The sequence below is a fragment of the Chionomys nivalis genome, chromosome 1 (genome assembly GCF_950005125.1).
Source record: "Chionomys nivalis chromosome 1, mChiNiv1.1, whole genome shotgun sequence".
In the NCBI taxonomy this organism is placed as follows: domain Eukaryota; kingdom Metazoa; phylum Chordata; class Mammalia; order Rodentia; family Cricetidae; genus Chionomys; species Chionomys nivalis.
Window position 1 is genome coordinate 74,596,585 of NC_080086.1, and position 22,590 is coordinate 74,619,174.

Below are 22,590 nucleotides of genomic sequence, written 5' to 3' on the forward strand. Positions count from 1 at the left end.
GTGGTTGGCTTGCTTTACTTTTCTTTCTACCACAAAATCCATAAACACCAAATGACCAAGAGTTCCAGATGACAATATGGGTAACAAGCCTGTATTAGTGTGAGACACAGATGTCTTGTGCATAATATTTTTTGATAATTTATTTTTAAGAGCACTTATTTATTCCTTAGGGGAAATGAAGACCATCTTTGTGTAAATCTTACTCTTGTCACAAAAGAGAAATTATCCTGAACATTATACAGTATTTTGAGGGTATTTGACTATTTTGATAAGAATGACCTGACTTTGGTATTTATGATATTAGAATATTCTAAAGTCAATAACTAAAAGAGGGAGGACTCAGAACATTATTGGGAGTTTCCAAAATATCTATATGCACTGGTCTATATGAAGTAAAATAAAAAATAACAGTATTGTATTTTCTTAAAATGATAATGCAGAGCCATTAGAATCTGCACCTTGGATGTAGTAAAAGTGCCCGACTGTCTCTTAAGAGAGACTATAGCTCTCCAAGTCTCCAATGTTGTCATGGAGATGATGGTGATAGAGAGGATTTGGGTCACTGTACACTTTGCACCAATGGTTTGTATATTTATAATATAATTAAATAGTTTTTCCCCTTCTCTTTTTTCCCTTCAAGCCCTAACATAAATATCTCCTTGCTCTTTTAAAAAATCATGGTCTCTTTTTTTTTTCAATTATTTTTGTTACACACATATATACCTACACACACACACGCACACACACATACACACACACACAGAAATTTTTTCAATTTGTGTGTATAAAATTTACTTCCTTGAAGACTTGTGTATTCTATGTTATAGATATTATTATTACTACGCTTGATTTTAGCCAAAGGGGATGAGATGGAGGGGAAGAGAACTGAGAAACTGTGTGGAGGAGCATGCCATTTTGGTGTTCATGTGAAACCTGGTGCACAGGAATCTACCAAGAGTCCTTGTATACTCCAGTTTAGACTCCTAGCAAAGGCAGATACTTAATCTGAGCTTGCCATCTGAGATTGGTGTCAAGCTCTATTGTCACCAGAGAGGCTTCATCCAGCAATTCATGGAAACAGACGCAGACCCATACACAAACATCAGGCCAAGTCTGGGGAATTCTGCGGAATAAAGGGAGAAAGGATTGTAAAGCCAGAGGGGTCACACTATAAGAAAACTCACAGAATCAATTAGACTGGGCTCCTAGAGGCCCACAGAGACTGAACCAACAATCGGGGAAGCCTGCATAGAACTGACGTATACACTAAGCATGTATGTTATGGTTGTGCAGCTTGGTTCTCTTGTGGGACTCTTAACATGGGGGACATGGGCTGAATCTGACTCTTTTGCTGGCTTTTGGGACCCTACCTCTCATAGTGGGATGCCTTGCCCAGTCTTAATACATGGGGAGGTGCGTAATTTTACTTCACCATGATAAGCTATGTTTTGTTGATACTAATGGGACACCTGACCTTTCCTAAACAGGAATGGAGGAGGAATGGAATGGGTGACGTGAGCCAGGAAGTTCAGAGGAAGGGAGTGGGAGGAGAGGAAGAAAGGACAACTGGGGCTTGAAAGTGAAATAAATAAATAAATAAATAAAGTAATAAACTAATAAGTCAGGTATTCATCATAGTGTGTTAGCACTCAGAACAAATTTCTTTCATTTTTAGCACAGTAATCTAAATATATTGATTGTCATTCATGCTAAAAATAATTTGATGCATCTTGAAAAAAATATTAGTGTTTGAAAATATTATTTCTACTCATTTAAGAATAACATTTCAATGAATACAGAATGATACTGGTATTTTGGAGTTCAGACTGTCTGTCTCCTAACTAATTAATAGGCTTTCAGAGAGTGAAAAAAGAAATTTTCCAGCTTTGCTGCCCCTGTGCCAGTCTTGAATTTTTGTTTCAATTCTGATTCCTTGTTTGATTCATGGTGGCTTCTGTAGTTGACTCAGGGAAAGGCAGCAGGGACCATTAATATCTTGTCTTGAACTGTGAAAACGGCGCTGTAACCGCACCAATTCTCATGAAGAATGTGTTTTAAATATGTATAGAAAGTGTTTCTCCTTGATAGATTGCAGAATGGCTCTTTCATTGAGAGAACAAGCTCATCCCAAACCTGTCATTTCCCAACAGACAGCATTTCAGAACACGGCTTCCAATATACTTCTACTCACAGTAAAAAGTAACTGCTGACCAAAACACTCCAAAGTAAAAAAACTAGAGTTGTGTCCTCACCTAAAATGTGATTGTTGAGAGTCAACTTTAAAAATTCTATTTTTTATTGCTGCCCAGTCCCAGCTAGTACTTCAAAACAAATTTGCCTTTACCTAAGGTAAGGGAAGTAGGTGTTTTCCACATTAACACATAGACATGCACGCATACTGTTATTAGATTGGAATATCATAATAAAACTAATATATCAATACCTATTTCTGAATTGTATGAGGTTGGGAAGATATTTTTTTCTGTTTTCTCATCCCAGTAGTATTAGGGGAAATGTGTCTTGCTTTTTTATACTCAGTGACTTTGTTATTTAATATAAGGAAGACAAGATTAAAGAAACATCTGGATGAATTACTTAAATCCCCAGGTTCTGTTAATTTACTTATCTAGGTCTTAGAATTTTCCAAATATTTCTCTAACATCAATTATGGGTGAAATACTATTTTCCCAAAATATATATGGAAATCCTAATTCTCACTACCTTAGAACAAGACTTATTTGGGATCAGAGTTGTTGCAGGTAAAATGAGTTGATGATAAAGTCATATCGGGACAGAGTGGGTCCTCACTCTGGATGACTGATGTCTCTAAAGAAACAGAAGCCAATATCTCTCTTCCTGTTTCATCCCTATCAAAGTTTGTAGAAACAATTATCTAAATCCTTACTTACATAAATTCAGCCTCTATAGTTTTTATATAAATATGGTGAATATGGGTTCCAATATTGTATATACATATTTTAATTGTATGTGTGTGTGTGTGTGTGTGTGATTGTTTTGTGTTTCAAGATAGCTAAAAAAAAGTCTTTTGTGTTTACACTACAAAGAAGTGTATTTAGGATGACTTTTTATTGGTCTGATTTCAATATTCTATTATATAAGCATATGTTGACATTATATTATACTTCATATATAGGTACAATTGTCAACTGAAAATACAATAAAGCATTAACTTTAAAATCTAAATAATATAATTTATAAATATTTATAAATAAATAAAAAAATAATAATAAAGCATAGAAATCTGTAATGTTACCTTTCTGTAGTCCTAACCTGCCTTGTTTGAGGAACTTTATTGCAACATACTTGGAAAATGAGAGCATCTTGCTACTCAGGTAGCAAAATTATCTCACACCATGCAAACTTGAGCTCTACTACTGTGCCAAATATTCTACTCCTGGTGGAATCGTTCATCTCACTCTTCTGTTCTATAGGTGTGTGAATTTTCTTAGATTTATAGCTCATTCTTTTATTTGTAACCTAAGTAGCATTCAGATGTTTGTGTACTGTATAAAGGAAGTAGTCCCCTATCCACTACTAGGATAATTAAAAAAAATGTAGTAGGAGCTGCGGAATTCTCATTGTTCTAGTCATAGTTTGAGTTTCCCATCTTTTCACGAACTTTAGTGATATTCGACATTGTCCATTCTCGCTCAATCTTATATTCTGCATGGATAGCAATGATGACTTTTAGAAGAAGGAGAGTTTGTGTCAGGATGATGAGTAATTTTTCTGTCGATGTGAAGCAACAGAAAATAGAATTATTAAAATAAGTGTTTTTCTGTATAGTATTGAAACACTAAAGTAACCTACATATGGAAGAACCTACACATGTTTTATTCTAGTTCACTAATTTATTCAACATGTGCTCATTAAAATTATCACACACAGAGTTACTACTTGTTCTAGGAAATTAACACTGTACAAGATGTACTCCCGAAAATGTTTACATCTCTTAGGGACAAGAGTAAGGTTTCAAATATTAATGACCATCAGACATTGTAATTTTATTAAGATAAAGATTATTTTAAACGGTAATGTAGAAAATGAGAATAGAATCTCATGATTTGTCTAGAGCTAGAAAAATAAATAAACATTTTTCAAGACATAAGTATAGAATGAGTAATAGTAATGAATAATAGAGTGGGTCAGCATGGATAGTGCTCATTTGGGAAAGAGCAGTCTGAACAAAATACAAGCAACTGAGAAAACTGTTTGTGGAAATGTGCATAGAATGACATGGTTAGATAACAAGAAACGGGATGAGGAGATGGCCTACTTGTTACAGTGTTTGCTGTGTACACATGGCAACATGAGTTTGATCTTCGGCACCCACATAAAGTAGTGAATGAATATGGTAGTCTTTGTAACTAAGCCCTGAAAAATGTAGAGAGGAGGATACTGGGAATTGCTATCCATTCCACCTACTTGAATCCTTAAGTTCCAGGTTAAATGAGAGTTCCTGTCTCAAAACTAAGGTCGAGAGGAATTGAGGAAAATACCAACCTTGATAACTGACTTACATATACATGCACACAGCCTTGCTTTTTCAGATATAAGCATATATAGGAACACACACACACACACTTCTTCAGTCAAGATTGGTGACATAGATTGATTAAAGGCAATCAGAGAACAGGTGTCTAGGTCCTTCCTAGTCATTCTGCAATGCTCAACTGTTTTTTATAGGCAGCCTGTAATCTCTGAATGTCTTGGATGAGGAAGCACAAAATTTTCAACTTTTAATTTTGGTAAACTTTTTCAGGCTGACTCTGCAGGATAAAGAAAAAGGAAGAATTACAGTGTGCTCATGTTCTTATATGAAATGACCACTCACTTCTCATTCCATTTGAGTATAAATATTCTCTTTCCCTGTGTGACTGTCAGACAGGGCCTCACTCTGTTTTATGGGATGGATTTACTATTCTGTGAACTGAACAGGTCCTTCCAGCTCAAGATTATGTCTACTGTCTGTATTTAAGGGATTGAAAAAATCAATCCAGTTTGACTTTTGCTTCTTTACACAGAATAATCCTTTCTTTTTGCTTTGTTCTTGTCAGATTCAATTTTTAAAGCAGTACATGTTTCCATAACCATATCTCATAAATTTTTTGACCTATGAATTTCTATCTTTCTTTGACTAATAAATGATTTCTTATAATTCATACTTAGGCATTACTTCAAATTACTATTAGTATTATTTTTAAATTCTGAATGCCTACTTTTTTGATGGACATTTTTATTAAGTTATATTTCTCAGGAGGTGGAGAGATAGCTCATTGGTTAAAAGAACTTACTGCTCTAGCTGAAGATTTAGGTTCAGTTCCCGGAGCTTACATCTGATGGCTCAAGAGCCACGAGTAATTCCAGTTGTAAGATATCCAACACTCTCTAGCTACTGCAAGCACCTGCATGCTCATGATGAACATAAACTCACACAGGTACACATATGTACACATAAATAAAATAACAAATATAATTTTGAAAAAGTAAATGAATTACATTGCTCTCAATATTTGTTTTATATTTTGTCAGATTTATTCTGAAACATATGATAGGCATGACTAAAGTTTTTATCTATTGCTTCTACTGCTACTTTAAAATTTTGAGAGTTCTCTAAACATTTATTTTGCTGTTTATTTATGCATGCGTATATGATTCTGCTTGTGAGTTTTCTGACAAGTACTCAAATGCCACAGAGTCCACAAGAGAGGGTTGGATTGATTCTGTTTGTAGTTACAGGCAATTCTGAACCACCTAATCTGGAACCTGAGAATCAAACTGAGGTAATCTGAAAGAACAATATGTTTGTAGTAGGAGCTGCAGGTCTTGTTCCTGCTGCCCGACTTCTGGTCGCCTGGCTAGCTTATGCTCCCAAATAATTACATGGAAACTGTATTCTTTTAAACATTGCTTGGGCCATTAATTCTAGCCTCTTAATGGCTAATTCTCACATCCTGCCTAACCCATATTTAGTAATCTGTGTAGCACCAGTCTTACCGGGAAAGATTCAGCATGTCTGACCTGACAGCTTGCTTCATCGCGTCTGCCCTGGAGAGGAGCGGCATGGCGTCTGCCTTACTTCCTCCCAGCATTCTGTTCGGTTTTCCCTGCCTACCTATGTTCTGACCTATAAGGCCAAGCAGTTTTCTTTATTAATCAACCAATGAAACAACAAATAGAAAAAGACCCTTCTACATCTTAAGTTCTCCTAATGGCCAAGTTGTCTCTTTTTTCACGTTATTGTGAATATAAATGTCATGTTTCCTATTTCATAGTGTTTACATTTTCCTTTTGTTTTCACTCAGATTTTTAATACAAACATATACTCAAATGTAACATGTGTACAAACAACATAATTGAAGTACAATTAACATACAGCAAGTTGAAAATATTTAAAGTACACTATTCAGTATCTTTTGACGTAGAATGGATATAAAACCCCATTTAGCAAGTCCCCTCCATTCAAATTAGGTGCATATCTGTGACTGAGGTATTTTTTTTAGACTTGTATGAAAAGAACTTTAAATCTCTGAAGAAAGAAATTGAAGAAGACACCAGAAAGTGGAAAGATCTCCTATGCTCTTGTGTAGGTAGAATCAACATAGTAAAAATGATAATCATACTGAAAGCAATCTACAGATTCAATGTAATGCCCAGCAAAATTCTTCACAGACCTTGAAAGAATGGTACTCAAATTCTATGGAAAAGCAAAAAGCCCAGGATAGCCAAAGCAATCCTGTACAATGAAGGAACTTCTGAAGGCATCACAATTCCTGACTTCAAACTCTATTGCAGAGCTACAGTACTGAAAACAGCCTGGTATTGGCATAAGAACAGACAGGAGGACCAATGGAACTGAATCGAAGACCCAGATATTAATCCGCATACCTTCAATCACCTGATTTTTGACAAAGAAGCAAAAAAATAAAAAATAGAAAAAGAAAGCATATTAAACAAATGGTGCTGGCATAACTGGATATCAACATGTAGAAGAATGAAAATTGACCCATATCTATCACCACACACAAAACTCAGGTCCAAAATGGATCAAAGTTCCTCAACATAAAGCCAGCCACACTGATGCCTTTTTTATAAAATCTATTTCACTTTTGATTCTCCTCTTTTGATCTCTAGGTAATGATTCATCAAATATTCCCATTTTCTACAATTTGTGTAAATTTTACAAACAATATGTATTCTGCTGCCTTTTTATAACTATTCAGCGTGTTTATTTTGAGATTTATGAAACTATATGAATCAGTAACTCTTGCAGTTTTAGTATTGATCATCAATTTATTGTGTAAAGACATACTTGGTTCTTCTCATGAAGAATATTTAAATTCTGTTTCATTTTGAGTACTGCAAGTAATGTTACTGAGAACATTCATGTAAAAATCTATGTGAAGGCAAATTTTCTTTTTCTCAAGTACATACCTAGCAGTGGATTGACTAGCTCCCAGTGTGTGCTTAGCTTTTTTATACACTTCTAACTAATCTTAAAAATTATAACTGAAATTTGCATTTACATAGTCAGATGATGAGATTTTAGGGGGCTATATATAATTGCCAAAATTTGGGATAGTTGGAAATTTATATTTTAAACATTTTAATAATTCATGGTGGTATTTTATTTTTCTCTTCCTCCTCTGTACCCTTGTCTTTCTCTCTCTCTCTTTTCACGACCTGACCCAATGATTCTACTGATTTCCTGTAAGAGCTTTATTTTTTTTTCTGAATATTTCTATTCTCTTTTGGCTGTTAGTTTCCAGTTTCTCAGTTTTTTTATGTATATTTTGGACGTATAAACCGAGGCTATCTGTTGGCTTGTTTCCTTTTTACTTTTTTTTTTTTTTGCTGTTTTTTTTTTTTTGGTTTTTCGAGACAGGGTTTCTCTGTGGTTTTGGAGCCTGTCCTGGAACTAGCTCTTGTAGACCAGGCTGGTCTCGAACTCACAGAGATCCGCCTGCCTCTGCCTCCCAAGTGCTGGGATTAAAGGCGTGCACCACCACCGCCCGGCCCTTTTTTGCTGTTTTTATTACAGGGATCAGTGTATTAGTTTTCTAGTAAGTTCTACTAATTTATATCTATCTATCTATCTATCTATCTATCTATCTATCTATCTATCTATCATCTATCTATCTATCTATCTATCTATCTATCTATCTATCTATCTATCTATCATCTCTCTATATATGTTAGTATGTTTTCTCTTATTTTCATTTAGTTTTAAATAATATTTATTTTATCATTATTTAATCTTAGATTAGTCATTTACTTTTTCTTTACATTAAAAATGTGTGTGTGTGTGTGTATATATGTGTGTGTGTGTGTGTGTGTGTTGGTATGTTCATGTGAGTACAAATGCCTTCAGAGGACAGAAGGAGATGTCAGAACTAGGAGAGATGGAGTTAAAGGCAGTTGTGAGCTGTATATGGGTACTGGGAGCAGTCCAGTCCTCTGCCAAAGTAACAAGTACTCTTGTCCACTGAGCTTAGGTTGGTTACTTATTATTATTGTTATTGTTATTATTATTTTAGAATTACTTTAATTTCCCCATCTTTGAGGACTCTTAATTTTTTTATTTTTTTAAAATTATTTTTATTCATTTTTAATTAAAATTTCCACCTGTCCCCGTTCCCCATTTCCCTCCCCCTCCTCCCAAATATTGCCCCCTCCCCCCATTCCCCTCCCCCTATCCCCACTCCTCTTCTCCTCCCCCCACTCCATTCCCCCTCCCTCTCAATACTGAAGAGCAGTACAAATTCCCTGCCCTGTGGGAAGACCAAGGTCCTCCCACTTCTATCTAGGTCCAGGAAGGTGATCGTCCAAACAGGCTAAGCTTCCACAAAGCCAGTTCATGTATTAGGATTGAAACTTAGTGCCATTGTCCTTGGCTTCTCATCAGCCTTCATTGTCCTCCATGTTCAGAGAGTCCAGTTTCAACCCATGCTTATTCAGTCCCAGTCCAGCTGGCCTTGGTGGGCTCCCAATAAATCAGTTCCAATGTCACAGTGGGTGGGTGCACCCCTCATGGTCCTGACTTCCTTGCTCATGTTCTCCCTCCTTCTGCTCCTCATTTGGCACTTAAGAGCTCAGACGGTTGCTCCAAATTGAGTCTCTGTCTCTCCCTTGATCCATCGCTAGATGAAGGTTCTAAGGTGATATGTAAGATATTCATCAGTATAGGATAGGATCATTTCAGGTTCCCTCTCCTCAGTTGCCCAAGGTAACAGCTGGGGACATCTCCCTGGACACCTGCAAGCCCCTCTAGAGTCAAGTCTCTTGCCAACCCTAAGATGGCTCCCTTAGTTAGGATATATACTTCGCTGCTCCCGTATCCATCCTTCCCATATCCTAACCATCCCAAACCCTCAAACTCCTCCCATCCTCCCCTTCTCACGTTTCTCATCCCATTTCCCTTTAGCCTCTAGCCACCTCACCCGCTAGATCCCAGTTTTTGCCCGGCAATCTTGTCTACTTCCCCTATCCAGGCAGATGACTATACGATTTTCTTTGGGTTCACTTTCTTATTTAGCTTCTCTAGGATCACAAATTATATGATCAATGTCCTTTATTTATGGCTAGAAACCAATTATGAGTGAGTACATCCCAAGTTCCTCTCTTTTGGTCTGGGATACCTCACTCAGGATAGTATTTTCTATTTCCATCCATTTGCATGCAAAATTCTAGAAGTCATTGTTTTTTTACTGCTGAGTAGCACTATAATATGTATATATTCCACACTTTCTTCATCCATTCCTCCACTGAAGGGCATCTAGGTTGTTTCCAGGTTCTGGCTATTACAAACAATGCTCCTATGAACATAGTTGAACAGATACTTTTGTCATATGATAGGGCATCTCTTGGGTATATTCCCAAGAGTGGTATTACTGGATCTTGGGGTAGGTTGATCCCAAATTTCCTGAGAAATTGCCACACTGATTTCCAAAGTGGTTGCACTAGTTTGCATTCCCACCAGCAATGGATGAGTGTGCCCCTTTCTCCACACCCTCTCCAGCAAAGGCTATCATTGGTGTTTTTTATTTTAGCCATTCTGACAGGTGTAAGATGGTATCTCAAAATTGTTTTAATTTGCATTTCCCTTATCGCTAAGGAGGTTGAGCATGACCTTAAGTGTCTTTTGGCCATTTGAATTTCTTTTGTTGAGAATTCTCTGTTCAGTTCAGTGCCCCATTTTTTAATTGGGTTAATTAGCATTTTAAAGTCTAGATCTTGAGTTCTTTATATATTTTGGAGATCAGACCTTTGTCTGTTGCAGGGTTGGTGAAGATATTCTCCCAGTCAGTGGGTTGCCTTTTTGTCTTAGTGACAGTGTCTTTTGCTTTACAGAAGCTACTCATTTTCAGGAGGTCCCATTTATTCAATGTTGTCCTTAATTGTCTGTGCTGCTGGGGATAAACGTAGGAAGTGATTTCCTGTACCCATATGTTGTAGAGTACTTCCCACTTTTTCTTCTATCAGGTTCAGTGTTTTCAGACTGATATTGAGGTCTTTAATCAATTTGGACTTGAGTTTTGTGCATGGCGATAGATATAAATCTATTTTCATTCTTCTACACGTTGACAACCAGTTCTGCCAGCACCATTTGTTGAAGATGCTCTCTTTTTTCCATTGAATACTTTTAGCTCCTTTATCAAAAATCAGATGTTCATATGTTTGTGGGTTAAAATCAGGGTCTTCTACTCGGTTCCATTGATCGACTTCTCTGTTTTTATGCCAATACCAAGCTGTTTTCAATACTGAAGCTCTGTAATAGAGTTTGAAGTCAGGGATGGTAATGCCTCCAGACGATCCTTTATTATATAAGATTGTTTTGGCTATCCTGGGTTTTTTGTTTTTCCATATAAAGTTGATTAATGTCCTCTCAAGATCTGTGAAGAATTTTGATGGGATTTTAATGGGGATTGCATTGAATCTATAAATTGCCCTTGGTAGAATTGCCATTTTTACTATGTTGATCCTCCCAATCCAAGAGCAAGGGAGATCCTTCCATTTTTGGTATCCTCCTCAATTTCTTTCTTCAAAGACTTAAAGTTCTTGTCAAACAGATCCTTTACTTCCTTGGTTAGGGTTACCCCAAGATATTTTATGCTATTTGTGGCTATCGTGAAGGGTGATGCTTCTCTGATTTCCATCTCTGCTTCCTTATCCTTTGTGTATAGGAGGGCAACTGATTTTTTGGAATTGATCTTGTATCCTGCAACGCTACTAAAGGTGTTTATCAGCTGTAGGAGTTCTTTGCTGGAGTTTTTGGGGTCGCTTATGTACACTATCATATTGTCTGCAAATAATGAAAGTTTAACTTCTTCCTTTCCAATTTGAATCCCTTTGATCCCCTTATGTTGTCTTATTGCTATTGCTAGAATTTCAAGCACTATATTGAAGAGGTATGGAGAGAGTGGACAGCCTTGTCGTGTTCCTGATTTTAGTGGAATAGCTTTGAGTTTCTCTCCATTTAATTTGATGTTAACTGTCGGCTTGCTATAAATAGCTTTTATTATACTTAGGTACGACCCTTGTATCCCTAATCTCTCTAAGATTTTTATCATAAAGAGATGTTGAATTTTGTCAAATGCTTTTTCAGCATCTAATGAAATGATCATATGTTTTTTTCTTTCAGTTTATTTATATGATGGATTACATTGATAGATTTTCGTATGTTGAACCAGCCCTGCATCTCTGGGATGAAGCCTACTTGATCATAATGGATAATTTTTCTAATGTGTTCTTGGATTCGATTTGCCAGTATTTTATTGAGTATCTTTGCGTCGATGTTCATGAGTGAGATTGGCCTGTAGTTCTCTTTCTTGTTTGTATCTTTGTGTGGTTTTGGTATCAGAGTAACTGCAGCTTCATAAAAGGAATTTGGCAATGACTTCTCTGTTTCTATATTGTGAAATACCTTAGGAGTATAGGTATTAGGTCTTCTTGTAAGTTCTGGTAGAATTCTGCATTGAAGCCGTCTGGACCTGGGCTTTTTTTGGTAGGGAGGTTTTTTATAACAACTTCTAATTCTTCGCGACTAACAGGTCTATTTAGATTGTTCACCTAGTCCTGGTTTAACTTTGGTATATGGTACTTATCTAAAAAAGTGTCCATTTCTTTTACATTTTCCAATTTTGTGGCATACAGGTTTTTGTAGTAAGATCTAATGATTCTCTGAATTTCCTCTGTGTCTGTGGTTATGTCTCCCTTTTCGTTTCTGATCTTGTTAATTTGCGTATTCTCTCTCTGCTGTTTGATTAGTTTGGATAGGGGTTTATCAATCTTATTGATTTTCCCCCAATAATCAGCTTTTTGTTTCATTGATTCTTTGGATTATTTTCTGTGTTTTTATTTTGTTGATTTCAGCCCTCAGTTTGATTATTTCCAGTCTTCTACTTCTCCTAGGTGAGTCTGCTTCTTTTTTTCCTAGAGCTTTCAGGTGGGCTATTAATTCTCCAATGTGTGCTTTCTCCGTTTTCTTTAAGTGGGCGCTTAATGCTATGAACTTTCCTCTTAGCACTGCTTTCATAGTTTCCCATAGGTTTGAGTATGTTGAGTCTTCATTTTCATTGAATTCAAGAAAGACTTTAATTTCTTTCTTTATTTCTTCCTAGATCCAGGTGTGGTTCAGTAGTTGACTGTCCAGTTTCCATGAGTTTGTAGACTTTCTGGAGATAGCATTGTTGTTGAATTCTAACTTTAATCCATGGCGATCTGATAAGACACAGGTGGTTACTGATATTTTTTGTAACTGTGTAAGTTTGCTTTGTTACCGAGTATGTAGTCTATTTTCGAGAAGGTTCCATGCGCTACAGAGAAGAAAGTATATTCTTTCCTATTTGAATGGAATGTTCTATAGATGTCTCTTAAGTCCATTTACTTCATTACCTTCATTAATTCTCTTATTTCTCTGTTAGGTTTCTGTCTGATTAACCTGTCCACTGGTGAGAGAAGAGTGTTGAAATCTCCTCCTGTTAGTGTGTGTGGTTTGATGTCTTGCCTTGAGTTTTAGTAATGTTTCTTCTACATAAGTGGGTGCTTTTATATTAGGGGCATAGATACTCAGGATTGAGACTTCATCCTGATGAATTGTTCCTGTTATGAGTAAAAAATGTCCCTCTCCATCTCTTCTGATCGATTTTAGTTTGAAGTCAACTTTCTTAGAAATTAGTATTGCCACACCTGCTTGTTTCTTAGGTCCGTTTGCTTGATAAACCTTTTCCCAGCCCTTTACTCTGAGTAGATATCTGTCTTTGTGGTTGAGGTGTGTTTCTTGTAAACAGCAGAATGTTGGATCCTGTTTGTGTATCCAATCTCTTAGCCTGTGCCTCTTTATAGGTGAGTTGAGTCCATTGATATTAAGTGATATTAATAACCAGTGGTTGTTAACTCCGGTCATTTTTCCTTTCTTCCTTTCTTTCTTTCTTCCTTTCTTCCTTTCTTTCTTTCTTTCTTTCTTTCTTTCTTTCTTTCTTTCTTCCTTTCTTTCTTTCTTTCTTTTTTTTGTAGTAGAGTTTGTGTGTTTCCCTTCTTCAAGTTGTGCTGGTGAAGGGTCATTAGATGTCTGAGTTATTGTGGGCATTGTTAGACTCCTTGGGTTGTGATTTTCCTTCAATTATTTTCTGTAAGGCTGGATTTGTGGCTATGTATTGTTTAAATTTGTTTTTATCCTGGAAAAGTTTGTTTTCTCCATTTATAGTGAATGAAAGCTTGGTTGGGTATAGTAGTCTGGGCTTGCATCTATGGTCTCTTAGTTTCTGCAGTACATCTATCCAGGACCTTCTGGATTTCATGGTTTCCATAGAGAAGTCAGGTGTAAGTCTGATAGGTTTACCTTTATAGGTAACTTGACCTTTTTCCTTTGCAGCTCTTAATATTCTTTCTTTATTCTGTATGTTTTGTGTTTTTTATTATTATATGACGAGGAGATTTTTTTTTTTTGATCCAGTCGATTCGGTGCTCTGTATGCTTCTTGGACCTTCAAAGGAATATCTTTCTTAAGGTTCGGAATGTTTTCTTCTATAATTTTATTAAGTATATTTTCTGGACCATTGAGCTGTACTTCTTCTCTTTGTTCTATCCCTATTATTCTTAGGTTTGGTCTTTTTATTGTATCCCAGATTTCCTGAATGTTTTGTAATGAGAATTTGTTGGTTTTGCTGTTTTCTTTGATCAGTGTGTTTATTTTCTCTATGGTATCTTCAGTGTCTGAGATTCTTTCTTCTATTTCTTGTAATCTATTGGTAGTACTTGTCTCTGTAGTTCCTGTTCGTTTATCCAGATTTTCCATCTCCATCCTTCCCTCGGTTTGTGTTTTCTTTATTACTTCCACTTCATTCTTCAAGTCTTGAACCGTTTCCCTTACCTGTTTGATTACTTTTTCTTGTTTCTCTTGGTTTTCTTGGGTATCTTTGAGAGATTTATTCATTTCCTCTACCTTTTTGTTTGTAATCTCTAATTGAATATGGCAGTTTTTCACCTCCTGTTTAAGGTCCTCTATTATTTTCATATAATTCACTTTTGGGCCGAATTCTTCTAATTCTTCTGGAATAGGGTGTATAATTTTTCTTATTTCGGGATTCCTGGATTCTGGTGATGTCACGTTGCCTTCAGGCTGTTGGAGGAATTCTTGCATTGGCGCCTGCCCATCTTTTCCTTCAAATGGAGCCAGGAGAGGCCTGGTGTCTTGGTCCAGTCTTTGCTGTGACTAACTCTCTGGGTGTATCTCCTCAGTGTAGGGGCAGGAACTGTTCACTTCCAGATGGACTCCTCAACACCAAAACATAAACGTCTGGTAGTCCAATGACCCGCGGACAAAGAGCGAATGCAGGGGGTAGGTCGGGGTTGAATAGAACACAGGCGACCCTGCAGCACAGGCTGGAGGTGCCTGTGCTCCCTTTCGGGGGTTGTTGAGGCCTGCCTGGTAGGCAGGCACTCACTGCTCTGGGTGGGTAGCCTTAGTGTAGGAGCAGAAAGCTGTTCCTCAGCAAAGGACCTTGCAGACAAGGCAGGCTTGGGGGGGGGGGGGGGCGGGGCGTGTGTAGGAAAGAAAGCCCTGCAGCAGGAGCTAGGGGAGCGGGGTTTGTGCTCTATTCCGGGACAGTCCGCCCCTGGATAGCCCACACCCACCTGTCCAGATGGATATTCTCAGCAACTACACAGGGACACCTGGTAGCCCAATGAGCCAGGGACCAAGGGAAGAAGGAGGCAGGCAGGGCGGTTCCAGGAGAGCCCAGCAGACCCTGCAGCCTCAGCAGCAGGGGCCTGCACTCCCTGGCGGGGACCTTGAGGCCTGCCTTCTAGTCAGGCACTCACTGCTCTGGGTGGGTAACCTTAGCGTAGGAGCAGGAAGCTGATCCTCAGCAAAGGACCTTGCAGACAAGGCAGGCTTGGGAGGAGAGGGGACGCGTGTGTAGGAGAAAGAAAGCCCTGCAGCAGGAGCTGGGTAAAGGGGGTTTGTGCTCTCTTCCAGGACAGTCCACCCCAGGATAGTACACACTCACCAGTCCAGATGGAACTTCTCAGCATCTACACAGGGACACTTGGTAGCCCAATGAGCCAGGGACCAAGGGAAGAAGGAGGCAGGCAGGGCGGTTCCAGGAGAGCCCAGCAGACCCTGCAGCCCCAGCATCAGGGGCCCGTACTCCCTGGCGGGGACCTTGAGGCCTGCCTGCTAGTCAGGCACTCACTGCTCTGGGTGGGTCGACTCTTAATTTTTATAACATTTATTTTTTAGTTCATTTTACCTTCTAACCAAGATTTTCCTTCACTCCCCTTCTTCCTCCCTCCTCGCCTTCCCCAATTCCATACTGATCCACTCTTCTCAACAAGTAAGGGAATCCCATAGGAAATCAGCATAGTTTGGCATATTAATTTGGGCATAACTAAGCCTGTCCCCTCTCCATTGTCTTTTATTTTTGTAACTTAATTTCTTTAAAAAAATCCATATATCTTTACATAAACATGAGTTGCAAGGAGTTATTCACCTGGTTCGAGGCCTCTAGTTTCTGCTACTCCTCTTTGTGATCCTGCTGTTGCCCTGTGTGGTGAAAATTCTGCAGTTTTGAGTACATATTAGGATGGGTTAACAAATAATCAACCTGGGTCAGCCTGCCAACTCTCCCTTGTCCTCACCATGAGGGTGAACTCTCTTGCATTGTCGGGAAGAGTTCACCTTTGCAGCCATGAGCAAGGGATGAGACCAGTTCTTCTGCTCTTATAATCTCTGTGTCAGGTCACCCAAATGCCTCAGGTATTGGTGAGCAGGGCAGGGAAGGCATCTCTCCTCAACCCAAGTCTCCATTTGACAGATGGGAAATAGGAAAATTGGTCCCATGCTCACAAATTAGGGGCTGGCTCACCCATACCTCTGTCAACAGATTGGTTCTCTTGTGCTACCCTCGTGAGGTTCAAAGCCTGTCCTCCTCAGTTTTGCTGTGGGACTGGGGGATCAGCTCTCCCTCCTTCTGACCTCAGGGTCAGCTTTCTCACCTGCCTTAGGCATCAGTGGGAGGGGGGTGTTATTTATTTCTAAATTACTTCCTTTTTGATCAGCAAACACAATTTATATTGATTGAATCATTTTAGATTCATTGATTTTATTTTTTTAAGATTTATTTATTTATTATGTATGCAGTATTCTGCCTTCATGTATACCTGCACTCCAGAAGAGGGTACCACATCTCACTACAGATAGTGTGAGTCACCATATGGTCACTGGGAATTGAACTCAGGACTTCTCTCTTAACCATTGAGCTATCTCTTCACCTCTATTGATACTTTTCTTACCACTTAAACTGTGATGTATTTTGATGTGTCATATGCACTCGAAGAAATTTCTAATTTTGTTCCTGTTGCAGTTTTAATGCTCTATAAAATGAATAACAAGTTGGTAAAAGTTGTTTATGTTTTCTAAATGCTTTCTCATTTCCTATCTCTATGTATACTTTTTACTTAAGATATAAGTATTGAAATCTCTATTGCATAGGATTTAATCAACATTACGATTAATTTTATAGTCTTATTAAGTTTTACAACAGGTATTTAAAACTCTTATCAACATGCATATACAGCTTAGATTGTTACATTATTTTTAGCATATGCTAATTATACAAAGTATAATGATGATGTTTTATGATGATATTTTCATAGATGTATATCATTATCTTGTTAAACTGACACATTTGTTCTTATTCAGTTCTTCTTCTTGTAAGAGATATTATGCTGAAGTTGGCCTAATTGACCTTAGCATAGTTTACTTTTGATCAACCATAGCAGTGTTTTTTTTTTTTTTTTCAACTACCAGGTGTTTTTCTTCCATTCTCTTTTGTTTTGGGTGATTGTAATTTTCCCAGTATTGATTTAATCTTCATCTCAGCAATAATTTATAATGTGATATGTTCCAAATAGTTTTTAAAATTCCGAAACTCAGTATTTTAGCTTTTCATTGTTGCTGTGGTTTACAAGGAAAAGCCTCTCTGTTGTGGGATAACTAACAGCTTTCTGATGGGACTTCAGACCTTCTCTATGAAAAGGGTTGGCACCTGTGTTAAAGGCCAAGACTAAGGAGGTCATACATTCTAAGGTACATCCTGTTGTTGACATTTGCTGAAACGATATGCTGTCAAACACTGTCTAAATATTTATGTTTAGACCAATACACCTGGACCCTTCTCAATCGTCATCAGAGAAGTTTCATTTTTCAATAGACACCATCAGTCAATGGAGAGATGCACAGTTCACTCTCTTCTTCCTTTCCTTTAGAATATACAAAGTACACAGGAAATTGAAATGGCAGAAGGAAAGCAAAATAGATGCACAATAGCTAAAAACCAAGTTTCAATAATAAGTAACTATCATTATAAGAGAAACTAGCAACAAGTTGAGGAAATAGAAGAGGTCATTAGGGGAAATCAAAAACAAATTACTCTATTTCTGTGCAAACTCTCCGAAAGCTGTCATTTCTGTAGAATTCTTAAGGCATTGTGAGACAAATCTTGTGTCTTTGATTAAGAAATTTTAGATAAAATACTAATATCCAAAGTTTTGCAATTTTCATTTGCAGTCAAAAGTTGTTACAAAGACATTATGGACAATGGACATGTATTCAATTAAGCTAAATATGAGACTGACAATATTTCTTTCATTCAATCGAGAATGATTTCAGAGTTAAAATAAGTTATTAGAGATTATACCAATCATATTTTCAGAAAACCAGTTTATTTGGGAGAAAGTTAGATACCAGCCACTGTCCTAAAATACTTCTTTGATGTGAGCATCTCAAACTATTATGAAAATCAGCAACTTATAGTGTGTGTGATAAAATGAAAACTTTCCTGTCTGGTTTTCAGGACCCTCCATAACCTCCCTCCATATCACCGATAGATGATTTCACTGCTGTCAGCATCTCACAGAAGAGAAGAATTAACATGTGCTTTGCAGTGTGACCATTCTGATAATGAATCATGGCAGTCTTCCTCTTCAGCCAGGTACTCACTGACTGTGAGTGTCAGGTTATTATCTTCAGTGTCAAGACACTGATGGATGACTCTCTAGGCTCTTCATGAACATGTGACTAAAGATACTTTTATTCTGTCAAGGCATAGCCAGGAAAAGGTAAAATCCCCTAATCCTAGACTAAAGTAGTTGGCATAATCTAGGCATGATTTTCAGTATTACCTAAAAAAGATATGACAGGTGTGTGAGAAGCAGAGTAGATAGGATTCCTGTATTTAGCCAGAGCTTTGAAAATGTCAGGGACTATCACACGGGCTACGAGAAAAGCATCTAGTATAATTGAGAACCATGAGATGTATGCAAGGAAGTCTGATATGAACATGATTAGTAAGTCTCCAATAATTTCTTGCTAAAAATGACTAGAGTACATTACATAAAAGTTTTTTTTCTAAGAGCCAGGGTACTTGAGATTACTCATTGAATCTAGACTATGCACTTATCAATTTGTAGATCCAATGACCATGATAATCCTTTGGGGGCTACTGATAACCTGAAGTCTTTAGACTTTGACTTTCAAACTAGAGCAGACTAGAAATATAGGTAAAATTGTAGATTGAGATATCAATGAAAAGGAATCAAAGTTGGAACTACTAGCAAAACAGTTTTGAATAGATTGTAGGTATGTAAAATCTGCTCACTTAGGCATTAATAAAATAATTTAAAAAGTACTTTGTGTTTTATTTGAACACTCAAATTCTATTGACAACAGGTATTTTTTTAGAGGAAATGCAGTGTTTATTGTGTAAAGGGTTTATATTTATTAATCAAGGATACAAGCCAAAACAAACACTATTAAAATTAACCAAGATGGTGACAGTTGATGTGAACTATTATTTCAGCTTGGCGAGGAAAACCTAGCTAAAGTTAATCAAGATAAAGAATCTGTGGCTTGATTGTATAATCTGCACCAAGAAGGAAAATGTTTCATTAGTCTCTGTTGATAGAGTCATATTGTCTAATTTCTTTCCAGGTCGTCATCAGTAGTGCCCATCATTAGTATTCCTGGGGGTTGGTAAGCATCTCAGGCTTTGAGTGCAAAGCACTAAGACTTCAGAGCCACTGCCCACATTCTGTGACCCATCAGCTTTCAGCACACAGTGTATGTATTTTTGTCTCCAAACTAAGGCATTTATACGGATTATACTTTGTTATTTGAAAGGTTATTATTACTTTAATGGTATCAGAACAGTTGTCTTTCCTTTATGAATTTAATGGAACTTATCTTGACAACAGGTATTTTAAAGGAAGCTGCTGACATGTGGGCCTGTTGTTATTAACCCAGGTTTCACTACACTCTTACTGTCAGAGATCTTAAGTTTGAATCCACTAAATAATTGGAGTATGAACATTGATTTCTGTCAGAATTAGCACAGATTTTGGAAACTCCTCATAAGTTTTATGCTGAATGAAGAGTGATAATAATTAAATGACAGCAACTTAATGCTTTGTGTTTTCTCATTTCTATATGTAATAGATCACATACATTGATAGTCCTGAAATATTGTTCTGCTATTGTATATTTGTTGCATTGCATTCACTTGGAAAGATACTAATAGAAAATAAAAACATGATATTTCAAAATAATTTTTATTTATAAAAATTCCATACAAGTACACAATCTATATTGAGCCTGTCCATCTACTGCTGCATACCTTCAACATCCCCTAGTACCTCACCTCCCACTCAGTTTCATGCATTTTTTAATTTTTGTTGCTAATAATCCTGAAGACAGATAGTATTATGAATATATACATATATACATGGGTGTATGGGCCATCCAATGGGACATGGGTATCTCATCAGAGGTCACACCCTTAAAGAATGATTTTTCCCTTCTCCAGCAACCATCAACTGCCAATAGTTCTTGCAATAAGGGTAGGACCTTAGAATCCCCTTCTTTTTCTGTGCAGTAATTGCAATTGGCTTGGTCTTGTGCAAATAACTACATCAATATGAGTAGATGTATACAAAAGCTATACCATTTCCTGAAGGCAGAATCTCAGAACACTTTTCCCCCTCTATCAGATATTATATTTTGTCTGTGAAGTTCTGAATAGTACTATAGTTTGGATAGTAGAAGGTGGGTACAGATGACCCAGCTACAGCTGAAAACTCAGATTTATACTCAGTAGTTTCACAAGTTAGAAGAATCTGAGTTAACCATTACCCACTGCAAAAAAAAAGACTGCTTCTCTGACAAAAGTAGAAAATAGATAAAATTACATCTCTATTCATAATGTATAACTTCTACAAATTTTCTAACATAGTTCCAAATTGTGTCAATATGTAACTCTTTGTTGTTCTAGATCTTCCTTAATTCTTTCTAGGTATTTCTTTAAAATGGAAGTCTCTTCCTATAGGTTGCTTGATAGTCGGTATTTGTCAATACATGAATTGGAAATGTTCCTTGACTGTTTTATATCAGGAACCTGAGTATTAATTTCCCTAAAGATATAAAACATTCAGTCATTTTCTGGAAATCATAAGATACTGTGATATATAGAACACCAGGCATTGGAAAGGAAGGGTGGGAAATCTGAGTTAATCAGATTTGCTTTTAATATAGTTCATCTGATTTCAATTTCTCTTTGAAATGCTCTTTTTAATGACAATTCATATTTTGATTTGTTGTTGTACTATATTGATTATTAACTTTTAAATAAAAAATTAGATGGTTCTGTTTTCCTGTTTGTCTGTATGTGCACCACGTGCATGCACATGCTTGTGGAGGTCAGAAGAGGGCATCAAATCCCCTAAAACTGGTGGTACAGGCTATTTTTGTGTCACTCAGTATGGATGCCAGTAACAGAATCTGAATCTTCTACAATACCAAGTGTTCTTAACTGAGGAGTCATCTCTCTAGCACCATGCCTAATAATTTTTTTTAAATACTTCTTATTTAAATGTTACTGGCTTATCAGGTACGTATTTGAAAGGTTATGGGTACTGTGTACTTTATGAGTACTATATTTTAAGATTCATTTCCATTTTTTAAAAGGTTTCGTTCTTCCTACCTGGAATAACAAACATCTTCTAATAACAAGACTTGTATTTTTAATGGTTGAACATTTATTGCATGTCCTTCATGTAGGAGCTGCTTTGGTAATAACCCATTGTTAATTAGCGTTGGCATTTATTTCCACTCTAGAAATGATTAAATTGACACACACAAAATGCGTGTTGACAGGGCTTTTACAAAGGGAAGTCAGAAATAAAAATCATTTTAAAACAGTGTCTCATGACTGCTTTCTCTCAATAGACAGGTGATGAGCTTTTAGCACACAATTTATTCATCTTTAAAACTGATGTGAAATAATTTGAATGAAAGCAAATAAAGAATGGTCTAGTGGTTAGAAGCTTTGAGTTGATACATTCACGATATCAATAGGATTCTATTTTTATTTATCAACTCAGTTATTAAGCCACTTTAAATATCACACACTTTTAAAATGAGTGTTAAAATCTTTCCAGTTTCATAAAACATTGTGAAAATTAGGAATAGTGGAGCATGAGGTATTAAGTGAACACTCCTAAATGATATAATACAGGCTTTATTAAGTTTGAATTTGATATATATATGATTAAAATTGTTAGGTGTTGTGGTTAGATTAGATCTGGGTATTTCCTATCTTTACCAAAATCCTATTAGAGGAAAGGATTAGATCCTTAACCAGCAAATTTCTTAATATTTGATATTGATAATTATTCTTTTGGTCCTGTGTTATTTCCAAGCATTGCATTGTAAATCATCAATTTGGCTCCTTTTTGTTTCTTCCTATCAATTATGATAGAAGAATTGTATGCTAGTTCTTTGCTACTGTGCCATTTTGAATTACAAGTATGTGAGTGTTTTACAGATGGTTAATATACAGCTAGACTTTCTGTGTCTAGCAGACGTTTCTATGCAATACAAGTTTCCACACTCTCATATCACACATTTCTATTCATTGTTTTCTATGGAGGGCCTGTTTACTAATTATAGCTGATTGAACTTCCCAATAATGAGAAAGAAAATTGAAAAGTGATTGCATTTAACTATAATTGACT